General features: G+C 39.6%; 1 protein-coding gene across 13 annotated transcripts in view; it reads right to left on the bottom strand.

Annotated features, from left to right (window-relative positions):
* Window positions 1-17,224, bottom strand: part of ERBIN (erbb2 interacting protein) — a 107,490-nt gene extending 90,266 nt beyond the window's left edge. For 12 of the 13 annotated variants that reach the window (XM_067730832.1, XM_067730836.1, XM_067730839.1 and 9 more), the window contains exon 1: window positions 17,083-17,224. The gene's annotated coding sequence lies outside the window, so the exon portion shown is untranslated. The remainder of the gene's footprint in view (window positions 1-17,082) is intronic. The other variant, XM_067730833.1, reaches the window with a different exon arrangement.
* Between the last annotated feature and the right edge of the window lie 3,405 nt (window positions 17,225-20,629).

The following is a 20,629-nucleotide window of genomic DNA, read 5'->3' as shown; positions in this document are numbered from 1 at the left end:
ATCTCTCATACACTGCTGGTGAGAATAATGCAAACTACTACGGCCACTCTGGAAAGCACTCTGACAGCTTCTTATAAAATTAAACTACACAACACAGCATTACACTCAGACATTTATCCCAGAAAAATGAGAGCTTATCTCCACAGAAAAACCCGTACATGAATGTTCATAGCCCAAAACTGGAAACAACCTAGATGTCCTTAAACATGAAAGAGTTAAACAAACTGGTAGTACATCCATACTGTGGAATATCACTCAGCAATAAAAGTCAATGAGCTATTACTATAAGCAACAACTTTGATGAATTTCCAGCGAATTAGGCAATTAGCCAATCCCAAAAGTTATATACTATATGACTCCATTTACACAGTTTTGAAAAGACAAAAAGGGAGGGAGGGAAGTATGGGAAGGAGATGTTATTGTAGTAATAAAAGGGCAACAACAGGGATTCTTGTGATGATGGAACTATTTTGTATCCTGACTATCAATTTCAATATCCTGGTTGTGATACTGTACTATAATTCTTCAAGATGTTCCCTCAAGGGGAAAAATCTCACTATATTATTTCTTAAAACTGCATGTGAATCTACAATTATCTCAAAATAAAAGGCTTAGCTCCAAAGAGAAGCCCGAAATGCAACATTAATAAACTAGGGGAAGAGAGAAAAATGCTAGCATTTTTACTTTTATTTAAAAAAGAAAAAATTTAGTTAAGCTAACCAAAATATCCAAAAATAATTAAAAGAGTTTATATATTTAAGTTTTAAATTAAATAGCTAAGCACTTTTTAAACGTTACAATCCAAACTAAACTCTTAGAAGAAAACATAGGGAAAAACTTCATGACACTGGATTTGGCAGTGAGTTCCTGGCTATGACACAAAAAGCAGAGGCAACAAAAGAAAAATTAGACAACTGGATTTCATCAACATTAAAAAAATTTTGTGCCTCAAGCCACTATCAACAGAGAAAAAGGTAACCCACAAAATGGGAGAAAATATTTGCAAATCATATATCTGGGTAAGGGATTAACATCCAGAATACAGAGAACTCCTAAAGCTCAACAACAACAGAACAACCAGATTCAAAAATGGGCGAAGACATCTCTCCAAAGAAAACATATAAACAAGCATACAAAAAGATGTTCAAAATCACTCGTCATTAAGAAATGTAAATCAAAATGATGGGATACCACCTTCACAGGCATCAGGATAGCTACTATCCAAAAAACAAAACTAAACAGAAAGGGAGTGTTGGCAAGGATGTACTGAAATTAGACCTCTCATTAGACCACTTGGGCTCTGTTGGTGGAAATGTAAAATAAAATAGTACAGGCAACTGTGGAAAACAATATGGCAGTTCATCAAAAAACTAAAAATGAAATTATCATATGTTCCAGCAATTCCATTTCTGCGTATATACCCAAAAGAATTGAAAGCAGGGTCTTGAAGAGTAGTATCTGTACACCCATATTTATGGCAGCATTATTCACAATAGCTAAAACATGGAAGCAACCCAAGTGTCCATGACAGATGAATAGTGAAGCAAAATGCAGTTACATACAAAGGAATATTCAGCCTTAAAAAGGAAATCCTGACATATGCTACAACACAAATGAACTTTGAGGACATTATGCTAAGTGAAATATGCTGGAAGCAAAAGGACAAATATTATACGATTCTATTTTTATGAGGCACTTAAAGTAGTGAAAATCATAGAGAAAATTAAGTAGAATGGTGGCTGCCAGCAGCGGGGAGGAGGAGGAATGGAACAGGGAGTTATCGTTTAATGCGCAGAATTGCAATTTTGCAAGATGAAGAGTTCTGGAGATGGATGGTCATGACTGATGCACAACAATATGTACTTAATACCACTAAACTGTACACTTAAAAATGGTTAAGACAGTAAATTTTATGTTATGTGAACTTTTATCATAATCTAAAAAAAAATTTAAGTTATAAATCCAAAGAAGGGAAAACCTCAAATATTTGGGGAAGCTTCAGTGGAAACAATGGGGTTGGGCTGGATGGATGAGTAGAAAGAGGCAAAAAAAAAAAAGTATATTTTTTAAAATGTGAGATTACAAATTGCATGCTGCTTTAGTATAACTCTTTCCATGAAACTTCTTGGCTCAAATATTGATGCTTTTTTTTTTGTAAACTGAGCTGTATTCCAGTTATTTCTAAAATTAAAAACAATCATCTATGACAAACTAGAATGTGCCAAAGGAAAAAGAAAAGGTGTATTAACTCAAGGTATCCTCACTTACATGAACCCAGAACTTTTTTTCTATAACACCTATTAAAAATATTTGGAAAATAGTGCTGTTCTAGCTACAGTTAGAAGTATAGTTCTGGGGAGGGGGGTGACGAGAAACAAAGGAAAGAAGGATTTAGATTTAGGGATCTAATGCACAGCATTATGATTGACTATAGTTAACAAGTATTATATACTTGAAAGTTGCTAAGTGAGTAGATCTTAAATGCTCTCACCACAAAAAGGAAAAGGTATGTGAGGTGATGGAAGTGTTAGCTACCCCAAAGGTAGTAATCATATGGCAATACATGTGTATCAAATCAACCCATTATACACCTTCAACTTACACAATGTTACATGTCAACTGTATCTCAATAAAGCTGGGGGAGGGGTAGGGAAGATGAGAATTGAAAGGAGGCACAAAATAAACATTTAGCAAATTTTTTAAAAAATAGTGCTATTCTACAGAAACTATCCACTTCAGAACATACCAAGTAAAATTCTGGTATAAGGGAAAAAGAAGCCAGAGTCAGGAAACCGAGATTTTTTTTTTTTGGCCGTGCCACGCAGCTTGTGGGATATTGGTTCCTCAACCAGGGATCAAACCCAGGGCCATGGCAATGAAAGAGCCAAGTCTTAACCACTGGACCACCAGGGAACTCCCTGGATTTATTTTTTGAATCTCACTTATGTCACTAATAAACTAAGTGACCTCTAGGATTTCACCTCTCCCTCTGGGCCAAAAGTTTCCCCTTCTGTTAACTGAAAAGAAAAGAGTGGTTACTTAGACTAGACTGTTTCTAAGTCGCTTTCAGTGATAAAATCCACTGAATATGAGGAAAATATCAGTTCTGGGGAACGTCTTTCATTTATACCAAATTATCTATTAAATATATTAAAAGGAAGGATATGATCAAGGTCAGTGAAACATGTAAATTGACAAAAATAAACTAGGGTGTAAGCAGTGGCAAAGATCTCTTGGGAAATATTTACTATGTGTATGAACTACATAGCTAGAAGAGTTTACTATTATGATCAAATAAAGGACCAAAATAACTATCATTAAAAGATATACAGGGGCTTCCCTGGTGGCACAGTGGTTGAGAGTCCGCCTGCCGATGCAGGGGACACGGGTTCGTGCCCCGGTCCGGGAAGATCCCACATGCCACGGAGCGGCTGGGCCCGTGAGCCATGGCCGCTGAGCCTGCGCGGCCGGAGCCTGTGCTCTGCAACGGCAGAGGCCACAACAGTGAGAGGCCTGCGTACCGCAAAAAAAAAAAAAAAAAATATGTTTGGGGCTTCGCTGGTGGCGCAGTGGTTGAGAGTCCGCCTGCCAATGCAGGGGACACACGGGTTCATGCCCCGGTCCGGGAGGATCCCACATGCCACGGAGCGGCTGGGCCCGTGAGCCATGGCCGCTGAGCCTGCGCATCCGGAGCCTGTGCTCCGCAACGGAAGACGCCACAACAGTGACAGGCCCGCGTACCGCAAAAAAAAAAAAAAAAGATATACATAATACTACTGTGCGTCACACTAAATACTAAGAGTTGAAGGAAAATGTTTGTAAGTAGTAGCATTTTTCTCAGAAATAAATCAAAAAGCAGTGAAGGAACAAGGTTCAAGAAGCCATTCTCATACCACTGAAGTCACCTTCGAGAGACAGTTACGGGGCAGAATAGTGATAGAAGGAACCAACTTCTACTTAAATCAAGCTCAGAATTTAGCAAGTTTTCTTGTTCCATTTCCAATTCCCCCAGCCAGACAATGCTAGAGAAAGATAGTATGATTAAATGAAAACTCCTGGGCAACAATAAAAATCCCCTCGTTGAAGACTAAATTAATCAGACTGCTATCCTAATGTTGGAGGATGATCTCAAGCAACAAAAGGAAATGAGGAAACAGACATTTCTCCAAAGAAGACACACAGATGACCAAGAGGCACATGAAAAGCTGCTCAACATCACTAATTATTAGAGAAATGCAAATCAAAACGACAATGAGGTATCACCTCACACCGGTCAGAATGGCCATCATCAGAAAATCTACAAACAACAAATGCTGGAGAGGGTGTGGAGAAAAGGGAACCCTGTTGCACTGCTTGTGGGAATGTAAATTGATACAGCCACTATGGAGAACAGTATGGAGGTTCCTTAAAAAAACTAAAAATACAATTACCGTATGACCCAGCAATCCCACTACTGGGCATATACCCTGAGAAAACCATAATTCAAAAAGACACATGAACCCCCATGATCACTGCAGCACTATTTACAACAGCCAGGTCATGGAAGCAACCTAAATGCCCATCGACAGATGAATGGATAAAGAGGATGCAGTACATATACATACAATGGAATATTACTCAGCCACGAAAAGGAATGAAATTGGGTCATTTGTAGAGACGTGGATGGACCTAGAGACTGTCATACAGAGTGAAGTAAATCAGAAAGAGAAAAACAAATATTGTATATTAACGCATATATGTACAATCTAGAAAAATGGTACAGATGAACCGGTTTGCAATGCAGAAATAGAGACACAGATGTAGAGAACAAATGTATGGACACCAAGGGGCAAAAGCGGGCAGGGGGTGGTGATGGTGGGATGAATTGGGAGATTGGGATTGACATATATACACTAATATGGGTAAAATAGATAACTAGTAAGAACCTGCTGTATTAAAAGAAAAAGGATATGAGGGAAGAATTTTACAGTTGAAAAGATAGGTTACTAAGTACTTGTCAGGATGCATATTAAATTATAATACATGAGACTATACAATTTAGTATATTTATAATTCAATTTTCACAAAGGTGCTGTTACTCGTTCATCTATAATTATATACCTAGAAGATATACCACACCATCTAAAAATCTATTAGCGATTTTTAAAAAGTCCTCAGTAGAATGCAGTAGGTAATAAATATGAAAAATCAATCTCCTCCCTCCATTTAAGTATCCAGATAAAAATACAATGAAAGAAATAGCCCCATTCATAACAGCAGCAGCTCTCACCTTCCCTCCATTAAGTTTTTTGGAAATAAGCTTAATGAAAAAATATACATAATTCTTAACAATAACAAAAAATATGCATACTAATAAGAAACATGGATATGACAAGAAGAAAATCATAAAATCCACTGAAGGGCATAAAGTATTAAATAAATGGAAAATTTACTTTCCTAGAAAGAGATATGCTATTGTAAAGGTATCAATTACTTCTTAAACTATCTATAAATTCAAGCACTCTCAATCAACATACCAACAAGTAGTATTTTTAGAACTTAATGATTCAAGTCCACCTGGAAAATTTTTTCAAAAGTAGAGTAATAAAGTGACACTTCCAGATATTAAGCATACTATAATGAGGAGAGGAGGGAAAATGAAGATAGCATAACAAAAACACAATAAATAAAAAAGAAGACTTTCATATAGATTAAGTATATTTGGGAATTTTCTATTGATAAAGATAGAATTTTAGAAGTAAAAAAGGTGATTTATTCAATAAATGGTGTTACAACAACTGGTTAGAAATTTGGAGAGAATCAATCTAGATAATTATTTCACTCCCTAAGCCAAAGTAAGAAAACTTAGGTTATTATTTTTATAATCTTGGCATTAATCCTTTCTAAGAATACCCTTAAGCCCAAAAATGCACAGACTGACAAATATGACTACATTAAAATTTAAACTTCTAAATGGCAAACACCATAACCAAAGCATATAAGTAACAAGTCAACTAAATCCATGTAGAACACAAAAGGCATACAAATATGTAATATTCCTAAAAGAATTTTTACATTTAACTTGCCAACATCACAGTTAGTAAGTTGCAATCTGACTCCAAAGCCTATGTTATATATATACTACTATGCTGCCTGTCTCAGATTTGCACAAGTACTTTAGCTAATATCCAATTTGTTCAAGAATGCTCATAAAGAGGTACTCTCATATATAATTGGTGGAAGTATAAATGGATACAAACTCTTCTGAGGGAATTTGATTCTATCAATTTCAACTACACACATAGCAAATGCACTTTAGGTATTTATCCACCAGAAAAAATTCATACAAGTGTAAAAATTTACATGCAAAGAATACAAGAATAAACCTATATTCTGTACAGCACTGTCATGTATATGAAACAAAATTCATATTTATGGCAAGACAAGAGAAATTTAAATGTAAAATTTTTCTCTGCCTTCCCCTCACACTGTACATTGTGTATCCACATTATGCATTGACCAAACCTCCCCCACCAGCAGGAATACCTGCTCAACCATAAACAGCAACATTCTGCCAGCATCAACACGACGACTCAAAGGATACCATTCCTTCTTGACCCTGTAAAGGGTCACATGACCCACCACAATGGCACTTATATCTGGATTATATAAACTGTCAATAATTTATCGTACAGCCCTCTGTCTCAAAAAAAACTTATATACTATGTGTTGACTTCTAATAGGTGGAATAGTTCTCAGAGCTTTCTGAGATGCTCTTCCCAGGTTATAATCCTCAAATTTGGCTCAAATATAATTTTCCAATTCTTAGATGGACTGATTAATTTTTCATCAACATGTATAACAACCTAGAAACAATTCTAATGCTAATTAACACATATACATACCTACTATATCCCCTTAAATATAAATGAAATATATCTTCCATTTTTGTTTAAAGATACTTACACATGTACACACATGCACACTTACATGTCTGAATACATACAGAAGTCTTCAGAAGAATAAAAAACACACTGAGGATCTCTGGGAAGTGGAATTATAGGGAATTTTCATCTTCTATATTATAAATTTCTGTATTTGAATTTGTACAACGAGTAAAAAAAAAAAAATTAAGGTAATTGTTTTAGCCCTTTGCCTAAAAAAAGCCTCTCAGTGCTTGTACCTTGCCCAGCCCTCCAAGCCTACCCTAAAGTATGTCACTCTATAGATACCTAAAAGACAGAATTGATAGAAATGGTACTGATTTCAATAACCAAGTTCAAAAAAGATAAAGAAGATAGACTCTCAGGGTTTCTAGCTTGGGAACAATTTTCAAAAGAAAGAGCATACAGGACATTATGTTGCTATCAGGTATCTCTGACCCATCGAACTGCATCTACTATACAAAGTCTCTGATATTCTTCAGCTAGCCCCAGGACAATTAACTAAATCTTTTCAAGTACCCAGAGATTAACAGGGCACCCAAAGAATCCGTTTGTTGCCACCAGGATCCTTATCTTTTCCTAAAAGACTGAGAGTAAATCTATTCTAGCCACAAAAAGATATCCCAATATGCCTCTAAAATCACTTCCAAAATCTCCAGGGATGGGGGAAGTCAAACCAACTTATTCTAGACTGGGTGACAGCCTCGGCAAGGAGATTCATTTTTGGATTACACGTTTCTTGTGTCGGCCCTAATACAAATGACACAACTTTCTCTTACCCCAGCCCACAGCATTCTAGAATTGGTCTAAGGTTTGAAATGCCAAGGACACAATTATCAAGAAAATAAGATACATGCTCCAAACTTTGGGATTATATAAACAATAAAGCCTTCATATGGAAAAATACAATTGCACCAAAATCACTGCATTCATACTAAAATAGAGCCCCAACATTATCTCCATAAGGAACCTATCCAACATAGACCATAAACGTACTGATTCATTCCATCCACCTTTCATATAGTAACCTGGAATTACTAAGGAACGAAATATTTCACCTAAGTATATTTTACCACGTGCTACATTTTAGAATTTTATCCCTTTAGAAATACGTCAAAAATTAACTGGACTACAGGGACTTCTGGCTGAAAATGTCTCATCAAATGTTTAACTCATCTCCCTCACCAAAAAAAAAAAAAAAGTACAGAAACAAAACTAGTTCTCACTATCAGAAAAAAGTTACAAATATGGAAAGGGAAAACACTAGAATGAACTCTGTGGTGCTGGATTAGAACCAGAAGTACCACTGCAAAATCATTCTATATTTATAGAAATATAGATGTAAATGTGAATGTGTACGTGTGCGCACATAAAAATATCCCCTACCTCTACATACTAAGAAGGCCAGGTGCAGCAACACTCCAAGAGCAATGAGCACAAGAAGTGCCCCGATCCTGGCTTCTAAGTACCATTTTCCACTAAAAATAACTGGCGCAAGTTTGTAGGTAAGTCTGGAACAGCATATTGTGCTAGATACAAAAAAGTGCTCAAAGAAGGAAGAGGTATGTCAAAAAGAAAATAAACCAGATGGAAGGGGTTCCCACTAGCCTAATCAACAACAATTTGAGTACCAAAATAAATGATAGTAGATTATAACTCAGTGAATATAATAGGTAATCATGAATAGACAGAGATGTAAGTAAAGGAATACATTAAAAATCTGATGAGGAACAAAATATTTACATAGTTTCAACACCTAGCCCAAAAATATTAATTACAAATGAGAAAGGAGTACCTTGACATAGGTAATGTCTGGCACTTACAACCTTAATCACATAACCAATTCCTATCAATAATGGGACAACTGAAATTGCCTGGCACCTGATAAGATACAGGAGAAGAATGCAACACCACTTCCATGATAATCCTGCCAAAGATCTAATAATGAAAATCTAATTAAAATGTCAGAGAAATGCAAATTAAGGGTTATTCTACAAAATAGCTAGAGCTATAATCTTCAAAGTATCAAGTCAGTCCCCTGAAAGTAAAGATAAAAACTGTTCCAGATTAAAGAAGACTAAAGAGACATGACGACTAAATTCAATACATGATTCTAAACTACTTTTAATCTAAAAGACATTGGGACGATTTGTCAGATTCAGATGTTAGTAATGTATTCTTGTTAACTTCCTAATTTAATAGTTATGATGTTATTATGTAGGAGAATGCCCTTGTTTGTAGGAAATAAACATTAAAGTATCTGGGGGTGATGAGGCATCAGAGGTGGACAGCTTACTATCAAATGGTTCAGGAACAAAAAAAATTCTTTGTACTATGCTACTAACTTTCCTGTGTATCTGTCATTGTTCCAAACTTTAAAATATGAAAAAAAAAAATTACAAAAAAAAAACTATAGTGGCACTAAAAAACCTAGGAGGGGTACATCTACATATAAGAACAGAAAGGAATTTGTAGAGAATAAAAAGTGGATTGGGGCGGGGTGGGGGTGGTGGTGGAGAGGGCAGATGACAACAAAACACATCTGAAGAACCAGATACACAAGACAAGTATAAAGTGGGATCTCCAAAAAGGATAAGTTTTCTTAGCAAGAACCATTGGAAGAAGTATGTGTCCCGGGCAGTCAGCCAGGTAATAAAATCATAGTAGAACAGCTGCATGGCTAAGGCCTCCAGCACAGCTCTCAATACTGTGGGAGATCTGACATTTGGACAGTATAACTGTGAAACAGGGGAATATTGTCTCCTGAGGGACAAGAAATATGTGTAAGAGGACAAGCTACCCTAAGGAGAAACCCATTAGCTAAATATACCAAAGACAGAAAAACTGGGATTCACTTGGGCTGGGGAAATACACTTAAATGACCAATACAGTACAGTCTGGACCATCATATAAAACTTTACAATGAAAAATCTAACATTTGAGGAAAAACCAAAAGCATGATGGACATACCAAGCACAAGAACAAACTTCCTATATTTTTAACAGAGCAAACAGAAGTCAATGTAAAAGTAATATATATCTCAGAGATTCAAGAGCTTATGTGTGGACCAAAAATACAACCAAAAAATAAAAATCAACTCCTATGAAAATGCAAAGCAAGAGTTCTTAGAAATTCTATTTTCCTTCCCAAAAAAGTAATGAAATAATTGAAAAGAAATGAAGACCAAATTAATGAGCTAAACAATCAAGCCTCAGGATTCTCCCAGAATGAAAAGAAAAAAAAAAAAATCAAAGCAAGTAACAAAAGCTCCACAAATACCAATATCCAGCTAAGTTCTCAAAGTGTGGTCAATGGGCCCTGGAAGTCCTGGGAGACTTTCAAGGACTTTTCAAGGTCAATACTATTTTCATCATAATATTAAAACATCATTTGCCCTTTCCCACTATACTGACAGCAACGGTGGGTAAAATCACTAGCATCTTAGCACACAGTGACATCAAGCTCGACTAGCACCATTACAAATTCCCAGATTTCTTTTCAAATGCCACTTTCACTTAAGTATATCTTTTTTTTTTTTTTTTGCAGTACGCGGGCCTCTCACTGTTGTGGCCTCTCCCATCGCGGAGCACAGGCTCCGGATGCGCAGGCTCAGCAGCCATGGCTCACGGGCCTAGCCGCTCCGCGGCATGTGGGATCTTCCCAGACCGGGGCACAAACCCATGTCCCCTGCATCGGCAGGCGGACTCTCAACCACTGTGCCACCAGGGAAGCGCAAGTATATCTTTAATGAAGCAATAAAAAAAAAAAATTTTTTTTTTTAATTTGGCCGTGCCGCGTGACTTGCGAGATCCTAGTTCCCTGACCAGGGATCGAACCCCGGCCCTCTGCAGTGAGTCCTAACCACTGGACCGCCAGAGAATCCCCCTCCCAAAATAATAATTTTATTAAGTCTCAACTCTTCGATACATGTCTTCTTCATATTCTATGTGGAGAAATAGCAACCTTGAGGAAGAGCACTTGTGTAAATTACTTTGAGTTGTGAACTAAATTAGCCTTTTTTTAATGGAACAACATTTTGACCTTAAAGAGAGAATGAGAAATTATGGTCATATAGACTTAGGAATTTGGCAGACATTTTCTCAAAAATAAACCGAGTAAGCCTGTAACTTCAAGGGAAAAACACTGACAGTATTTGTTACTAATGATTAATATTCGAGCTTCCAAGTGAAAATTTAGAATTGTGGAAAACTTATATCTGCCACCCGGAGCTTTACAGCTTCGTATTAAGGACTTCTGATGAGATTACTGGTGACATTAACAACTTTTTTGGTTTTGTTACTGCATAATGAAATGTGTCAACTTTGGAGAAAAAATGTGTAACTCAATGAACCTGTATTTCCCAAACAACCAATACACGGTGTTACGAAATCATAAACAGGTGAAAGATTCATTCAAAGTGCAAGATACACCACGGATTTTCAGATAACAAGAAATGGAAAATTCAGTGATATGGTTTCAGATTCAACACTGCAGCTCTCCTTTAAAAAACTACCACTTGTCAAATGTTGGCTAAAATACCTCTTCCTTTTCCAACCATGTGTCTGTATAATACAAGATTTCTTCATATACTTCAACCAACACAATATATTGCAAGATTGAATGCAGAAGCAGATATGAGAATCAAGCTGTTCTCTATTCAACCAAACACAAGAGACTTCCAAATACATATAACAATGCCACTCTTTGCTAAAGATTTGTTTTGGAAAACAGGTTTTTTTAAAAAAACCTAATTTAATTTTTAAAAAAATTTGTATTAAAAGAGGGTTACACTAACAGGCAATGGTTTATTATTTTTTAATTAATTTTTAAAATTTTGTAATACAGGAAATATAATAAATATAACCCACATAAACTAAAGCTCTGTGGGGTTCTTAGTAAATTTTAAGAGAGTAAAGGGATCCTAAGACCAAAAAGTTTGAGAACAGCTGCCTTAGGGCTAGTTACTATTACTTGTAATTATACTATGCTATAATAGAGTGAATCCTCCTAAGGACAAATAAAATGTATAAGGCACTCATCCGCAAAGCAGGTTGTCTGAGACTACTCTATTTTTTTTTAACTTTTTATTTGTATACAATTTTTAAAGGTTACTTTCCATTTATACTTATTACAAAATATGGGCTATATTTCCCGTGTTGTGAGACTACTCTGTTTTCTAAGTTACTCAGTCTTCTTTTCCACTCTTCTATTCCCTCATTGTATTGGGTTGGCCAAGAAGTTTGTTTGGGTTTTTCTGCAACATCTTATGAAAAACCTGAATGAACATTTTGGCCCACCCAATATCATAGGCTCTAGCTTCATGATGCTGTCAGTGTGCTTCCTCACCTCTTCTAGTACATCAAAAAGGCAGGAAACAGCTCAGTATAATCAAAAACAAATGGGCGGGCTTCTCTGGTGGCGCAGTGGTTGAGAGTCCGCCTGCCGATGCAGGGGACACGGGTTCGTGCCCCAGTCCGGTAAGATCCCACATGTCGCAGAACGGCTGGGCCCGTGAGCCATGGCCGCTGAGCCTGTGTGTCCGGAGCCTGTGCTCCGCAATGGGAGAGGCCGCGGCAGTGAGAGGCCCGCGCACCGCAAAAAAACCAAAAAAACAAAACAAAAAAAATGGGCTCTGAATAAGGATGTCCCTATGAATGAAGTCCCCAGATTTTATTACATCTATTTTGATTACTTAAATGTCTCTTTTATTATTTTCTAGTTCTTCTACCACACTCTATATACCTAAAGTCATAGGTAGATAAATAACCTCCAGATAAGTAGAATCTTCTTTTATTAACTTAATTTTTAGATATTCTTTCCTATTGTCTCACATACTATCAATTATAAAGCCTGGCGTGGCCTTAATCCAATGGTACCTGGAACAAAATCTGAAGTGAAAAGAATAAAGTGAGTGATAGAATTCCACTCTGTTTCTTTCATAAAAACAGACAAAAGAAGGCAATTTCAAAAATTTAGGGACACTGACAGAGAAGACACCTAATTTGAGAGGTAGGACAGGAAGGAAAGCAACAAATAGAGAAGGGAGGTATAGAGGTATAAGCTTGCGTGTTTTAAGAGGCTGAAAGCATAATAAAGCAAGGAGGTATTGGGGGGAGGGTTAATTAATATAAGAATACATAACACCATGATATTATCTTAACAGGTAAATCTGGTGATATTAAAGAGAAAAAAAAGAATTGAAACAAAACATAAATAAAAACAAATACACTGATGAGTATTAGGTTAATACTGACATGTAAACTGAGTTGGAATGAAAAGGGATATTCAGAGTTCAATGGAGCTGAGCAAATAAATATTTTCTACTGTTTTAAACAACTTTTTAAGTGATAAGCATAGACTAGTAAAGTTCAAAAAGAGGAGAAGGGCAAAATATAATTAAAAAGCAAGAACTGAACATGGAGAAAATAGGGGAAGTAAATGAAGCTAACTATAAAAATAGGAAGATAAAGGAATTAGAGAAAGCTGAATAACAGCTAGATTTCTTTTTTTATAAAGACAGAAAAAGTTAAATATGAAAAATGATGTAGTACATTTCAAGTGATGATAGGCACCAAGAAATAAACAAAAAATAATAGGGAGTAAATCACAGAAAAGTAGAAGGCATTAGTGCTGAGCTTATTTCCTTAGACAATTCAAAAGTAGATATTATCGAGCATAATCCACATACATATTTTTCATGGCAAACAGTGTGCATTTAAAAACTGAATAATCGGGACTTCCCTGGTGGCACAGTAGTTAAGAATCCACCTGCCAATGCAGGGGACACGGGTTCGAGCCCTGGCCCGGGAAGATCCCACATGCCACAGAGCAACCAAGCCCACGCGCCACAACTACTGAGCCCGTTCGCCTAGAGCCCAAGCTCCGCGACAAGAGAAGCCCCTGCAATGAGAAGCCCGCGCACCACAATGAAGAGTAGCTCCTGCTCGCCGCAACCAGAGAAAGCTCGCGCAGAGCAACAAAGACCCAACGCAGCCAAAAATAAAAAATAAATAAAATAATTTTAAAAAAAGAATCCGCATGGGACACGGGTTCGAGCCCTGGTCCAGGAAGATCCCACATGCCGTGCAGCAACTAAGCCCACGAGCCACAACTAAGCCTGCGCTCTAGAGCCCGCGAGCCAAAACTACTGAGCCTGTGCGCCACAACTACTGAAGCCCACGCGCCCAGAGCCCGTGCTCCGCAACAAGAGAAGCCACGGCAACTAGAGAAAGCGCGTGTGCAGCAACGAAGACCTACCGCAGCCAAAAAATAAACTAATTAATTAAAAAAAAAACTGAATAATCTATTATTAACAGCTAAACACGGGTACAATATATGTTAAAAGGAAAACAGAAAGGCATCTTTAGGACTTTATAACACAGGTGTTCCCAGAATAAAAACAAGACATGTGACAGAGAAATGGATGAGCAACGGAAAAAAACGTAAGCAACAAAGTCTGTTTAAAGAGAATCTAGGTAAGCAGCAATTACAAAAAAAGATTACTTTCCTATCCAACATCACTAAAATCTGCATAATCCCAAATACTTTGTAAACACTGCCATAATCTATTTCTAAGCGAAAAACAGCTTACACTCTAAACCATGGCATCTATAAGCAATTATTTAAAATAAATTCCCAAATATGCACCTAATTTTCTGAAATTTTCATGTGTTTCTTAAAGGTATCATTTACTACCAAGAGCTCAATACCAATATTCCTAAAATACCTGAATTTTAGAGATTTACCAATGATACATGCAAAATGTCTCTAACTATAATTATCACTTCATTAATAAAAAAAATGCAATAAAAATTTGCTTTCCATATTTGAACCTCTGTAAGCTTTTTATACATGAAGTTTGTAATAGTTTGTTCTCAAACAGCAGGCAGACTTCATAACATAATATTTGAATTAATTAGTTGAAAGATTAAGTTTATCACTATGGAATACTCTTAAGTACCTTCAATAAACAGTGCCATTAAGAGAGCATTTTGCGCAAACACCTTGGACATACTCTAGATTTGCCAATTTAATCTAAGAAAACCCACACAATGTTAACAGTATTCAAAATTTGAAGCCACTTTAAAATATTTTAATTATCATCTTTTTTAAACCTCTTTTCACTGTCACATTTTAAACGAGACTTTGAAAAATATTTATAGTTTGACAATAGTATAAAACCTAAAATTCATTACATTAATTCAGTGCTAACCTAATAAAATTCTAAGTAAACTGAAAAGTAAATTTTGCCTTGTTAAGGGGAAAAAAAGGACTCAAAAGGCAACTACAAAGGTGAACATCTCACTTTTAAAAATGTGTTGTCTGCATTTAAACATACTATTGCTCCCTCAAGGAAAAAAAAAATCAAGAGCTATATTTAAAAACAGGGATTTATTTAAGTAGGTATTTTCGAGGGCTATAATACTTTTTATAAGTAAAATTCACTAATGCAGAGAAACATTTTCACAAAGTGATAATTCTCTATAAAAGACTTGCTCTATTAAGGTTTTGCTGCTCGGAAGCCAAGTATAAACCATATAAGGAAACCAAAGTTCAATGCCATTTATTTTGTTCCCCTCTTTCAGATGCCCAAGAATAATAACCTCTTTTGTTGCCTAATGATACGTCCCAAAATCATAAAGTAGATTAGTTATACGCTTTAAATTTCTGGATAAAGCCACTTTGACCTAACAGGAATTACCTGATGGGTGACAAATCTTACCAACAATTTAAAAAATTAAAAAAATTTTAAAAAGGAGCTCCAGAGACTAAGCTCTACGGAAAAATTCAAAACAGTACAGGGTAAGACTTAAAAGATTCCCATTCTGAAATATACTTGTGAAATAATTTGATCCTGTCCTTTAAGACCTACCTTTTCTCGTCTTTGAACTAAAGAAAGCCACCTATTTTTCCTTGAGGTAGCATGGGCAAATAAACATCAGTTTATATTTAAGATACACCTACCAACAAAATACCATATTTATTTAATATTTATTTAAAAGCACAGTACTATCTTTCACCTCCCTTTACCACAAAAGTACTGGGGGAAAAAACAACCTTAAAAAGACACACATTAAAACACCACTGAAGAAACCGTTTGTGTTTGCTGCGACCAAAACTAGTTTCATCTATACAGACTACGGACTGGTTCAGAAGTGTTTACATCTATAACTGACTGGTGGAATGTCCCCCCTGCTTCACTAATCCCTGCCCCCAAGGCAGATACTCATCACTTTCTGGGCGGCAGAACCGGCCAAAACACTTGGGCCAACACAAAAATGTAAATACTGTACTATTCAAAAAGCACAGCTGTTTATCACAATCAACGTGATGATGCCCATGAAAATTGTTTTAAGCGTTTTACTTGCCTTCCTGTATCTTCTGTTCTGAACTGCACAGAAGTCCTAACAAGCCAAACCACTTACAGGTGTTCACGTTTGTTTTTTAATTATAACTCTCTCTTTGTCCATAATACTTACTCCCTCCTTTTTCTTTCTACTAAGTCAGTAACAAGAAAAACCTAGACGACAGTTGCTTTCAATTAATTAACCCAACAAGTATTATCAAGTTCTAAATGTCTGAAAGGAACAAGTTATTGAAGAAATGTATTACCTACCTAGGAAAACGACTAAGAATGGCAAAGTTTTTGGCTTATAAGATCCAAATGAAATATACCCATAAAGGTTGGTACTAAAAAAATCTCTATATACAATTAAACACAAAAGCCAAGTAATCGGTAACAGTATAAACAAATGTGGCAGCCATCTCAGCAGCAGCAAATCCCTCCCCGCAGTGACCTAACTTTCTTCCAAAACAATAAGTTGCCGGATTCAGCAACTTAATAAATCAGAAATATACATCGTATATGTTCCGGGAAACTAAAACTTCTGGACCTTGTGCCGAACAAAGGCACTCCTTCCTCGGATTGCTGAAAACTTTTCGACCCACCGCACTCTTACAACCTCTTCTAAAATAACCAGAGTCCAGATGGTAGAAGAAGGAATAAAATCAGTTCTACTATTCAGCACCCAAAACACTATCCAGTTCGACATCAGAAAGGGAGAATCTAGGTGAACTTCAGAAAAAGTGAAAAACGCTAAAGTTCCCTCACTTTCCTGGCCCGGGAGCTTTGTGACTCGTAGACACTTGTGAAAATTACCTTTCGGTCGGGCAGTGTCTCAGGGCCGCTTTTTCAAGGCTTCGCCTGACATGATTTCCTTCCCTTCATTAGTCACTTCGGATCCAGCCGAATTTCTCTCTCTGGTGAGAGCGGACGTGAAGTGGCCTCCCACAGTAGGAAGAGTAGGTGGCTTTGGTGGGGGCTGGGACGCGGACTGGTTTCCTGGTCTCGAGTTCTGCAGGAGTTTCCCAGACCCAACTAGGATCTCCGCCGAAAAACAAAAACTTTTCACTCGTGACACCGCCCGGAATTACCGTGCGAAACTCACTTCCTGCCGTGGCGAGCAGCAGGATCCAACTCGGTCCAGAGGAACCCGGAAAACCAGCTCCACGCGCGCCGGGGAGGGGGAGGGCAGGGGACGTCAGCTGCGAACCTGGGACTCCGGGCGACCCGCGCGCCCCGACACCCGACGGCGGCAGAACCTGGCCGGCGGGGGGCGAAGACGCCGCCGGTGCGCTGGGCGAGCCTCGGCCGCGCTAGGCCGCCACCTCCTTCTCGCCGCCGCCCCCGGAGCCGGGCGGCGGGGTTATTGTCTTGATAGCGCCTGCCGCGCCCTTCGCCTGCGCCGCCGCCGCGGCCGCCCCGAGCTACAGCCGAGGGGCCGGACAGGCTCGATGGCGGCCCCCTCCCCGGGCCGTCCGTCGGGCCGTCCGTCCTTCCGTCCGTCCCTCCCCGCTTTCCCTTCTCGCCCTCGAGCCCTCTTCTCCTCCCTCTCCCGTTTCCCCGCCGCCGTCCCCTCGCTCCCCTCCTCGTTCTTCTTCCCCGGCGGCGGCGGCTCCCCCGGGAAGCGCAGGGGGTGGGGGCAGGCGGCAGCTTCGTCTCCTCACGAGCTCGCGGGGCCGAGGCTGCGTCCCGCGCCACCGCGCCACATTCACTCGAGCGAGAGAGTGCGAGGGGCGGGGAGGGGAGGGAGGGAGAGGAGAGAAAGGAGGAGGAAGGGGGCTGGGGCGGAGGGGAGTTACTGCCTCACAGGCCGCGGCGGCAACAGCAACACCGCCCCGGCGGCGAGGGGGGAAGAGACTGCGCGCGGCGGCGGCTCCGCGGCGGGGGCGGGGGCGAGGGCGGGGCGGCCTCCCGCGGGCTTCGCCCCAACCGCCAACAGTCGGGCTGGAGGCCGGCGCGAGCCAGTCACCGCGCGCGGGGGCGGTGCGGGCCGACGTCGGCAGGGTGGGGGTAGGGGGGGCTGCGGGCCCGGGGCCGTGGGCCGGGGACCGGGGGGTGGGGTCGTCGGCGGCTGGGGGTTCGCTTGCGAAGCGCGGCATGAGGCCCGCTCAGGCCCAGGCCTGGGAGGCCTTCCTGCGGCTTCTCGGCTGCCCAAGGTGGGGGACTCGGATGAAGCCGACCCCGGCTGCCCCCGCCCAGCCTGGGAGACCGAGAGTCCCCAAGCCTCCTCCACCCCAGCCGATTGAGTTTCTTTGTACGACAGTAATCGGTGCGAAGGGTTCATGTCCAAACCGATTTTAAGGCTGCAGGTATCTCTTTCAACTGCAGCACTCCAACTTCCTCTAATGGCACGCTCAGTTTGCAAGAAACCACAGCGGCAGCGCGGTGGAGCTTCCCACGCCAGCCCTTGCTCCGAGCTTTCTCGGACAGCAACGCAGCTGAGGCTCCTCCAAGTCTCAACCTCACACCGGCGGGGAGACAAAGCTGGCACTGGGAGGGGGGAAATGGCCCGCGAAATTGCCTCGAGATAGTGCCTTTGTTAGAGGAAACATTGTATACACTCCGAACGCAACGTAGGCTTCCAACCCCGGCGGTTTCGGTGATGCAGTCGTTGAATTACGCTGGCCCTAGTGAAACTCAGCCTGGCAGGGTTTGCGTTTATTGCGGAGAGAGCTGCTTAGGCATTCCTATCAACACATATGGCATAAAACGCCTCAACCATAACATTGCAGTTTTTGCAGTTACCGCTTTAAATATGTTAACAGACAAGACGGCCTTGTTTTACCCCGAGAAGGAGCGCAGTAGATAACGAAACAAACCATTCCCCGCCCCCAGTCTCTGCTGTACTTAACCGTGTACAATGACGGTAATTAGTCTCTGTGTCCCTGAAGTCACTGCTTCAGTTCTTCCGTCTGTGTTCCAAAGATAATTATTTATTACCAAGTTTGAATAAAGAGCTGTATGCCCTACAGATGATTTTTGGCTTGCATCCAAAGGAAGGAGTTGATAAAGTCCATCAAAGAATTATTTACCAAAGTAAATTGTACGCTAGTGATAAACACTTGAAATAACTCCAAAGATATTCAAGACATTCTGTTAGGGGTGGGAGCTTTTAACTACTTCAGCACTGGTAGAATTAACGCAGGTAGTGCCTTAGCCTAGAGCAGAAGTTGAAGGTTCACAGACAGTACAAAGTGTTCAGGCTTATTCAGTGCTGAACTAGACGTAAAAGCATTAAGCTGGAAGTTAGAAGAAACGGCAGCCAGGTATACTAGTAAGCTAGTTATCCATTTTATGTGAATATGGATCTTGGCAATTGTATAAAAGCATATAAACTATTTTTAATCGACACAAGAAAGATTTCCTACCCCACTTTCAAAAACTGCTTTGAGTTTGACCAGAATCAGTGGTATATCTCTCTCTCTCTCGTAAAGCAGAGTCTCCCACACCAGCGGGAGACCAGATGGATGGTGAAATTCCAATGTTGCATTTAATCTCAGGTTGATTCAAGACCCCTTTAAATGTGGCATCATAGATTCAAGTAAACCTAACCTCCCATTCCCCGCCCCACTCCCAAACCTGAATAAATAGGACTGGACCAGTTGCTAGGCTAGAACCTGCCCTGGCCCCCAGCCTTTTTTTTTTTTTTTTTAACTTAGACTCCTACTACGACCTATCTGCCGATTACCATTTAGGCTAGAAAAGTACCTATAACGAAAAACCCCTCCTCCAATTCACCTGAAATTTTGCCACTAGAGTGGCAAACCATAAATAAAAAATAAACCACACAATAAACCCTTTGAGTGGTTTATTTCTCTAGCACAAAGCCATAATCCTGGGAAAGGTAATATTTTAAGCCTTATTAGTCATTTATACCACTTCATCAGATTGTTTCCCCAAAGCAGCTTTTGGTGGGAGGGAATATAGAGATAGCATATGCTGATGTTGAGTAGGTAGGAGAGGGGAATGTGGTTTCATTTTTTGGGGCCATCTGCAGACAGTAGAGTGTATAGTATAGACAGTAAAGTGCCCCTCATTTGACTGTTAAATAAGTCCTACTTATACTGTAAGAATGAACCCTGAAACACTGACCTTAAGAGGATGGAATCCAGGATACACTTATCAATATTACCTATTTGAGGGCGTTCCCTGGCGGTCCAGTGGTTAGGACTCAGCACTTCCACTGTGGGAGCCACGTTGGATCCCTGGTTGGAGAGCTAAGATCCCCCAAACTGTGTGGCTCCGCCAAAGCAATAAAAAAAAATTACATATTTTGACAAATATTTCTTTAATAGCCCCTTGGTAAAGTATCTTCAGCAGGAATTCTACATCCGTGCTCATACCGAAAGGTGAAATAACAGCT

This window comes from Pseudorca crassidens, chromosome 3 (genome assembly GCF_039906515.1).
Source record: "Pseudorca crassidens isolate mPseCra1 chromosome 3, mPseCra1.hap1, whole genome shotgun sequence".
NCBI lineage: Eukaryota > Metazoa > Chordata > Mammalia > Artiodactyla > Delphinidae > Pseudorca > Pseudorca crassidens.
Note: the sequence above shows the minus strand (reverse complement) of the source record. Positions and strands in the feature narration are given on the sequence as shown.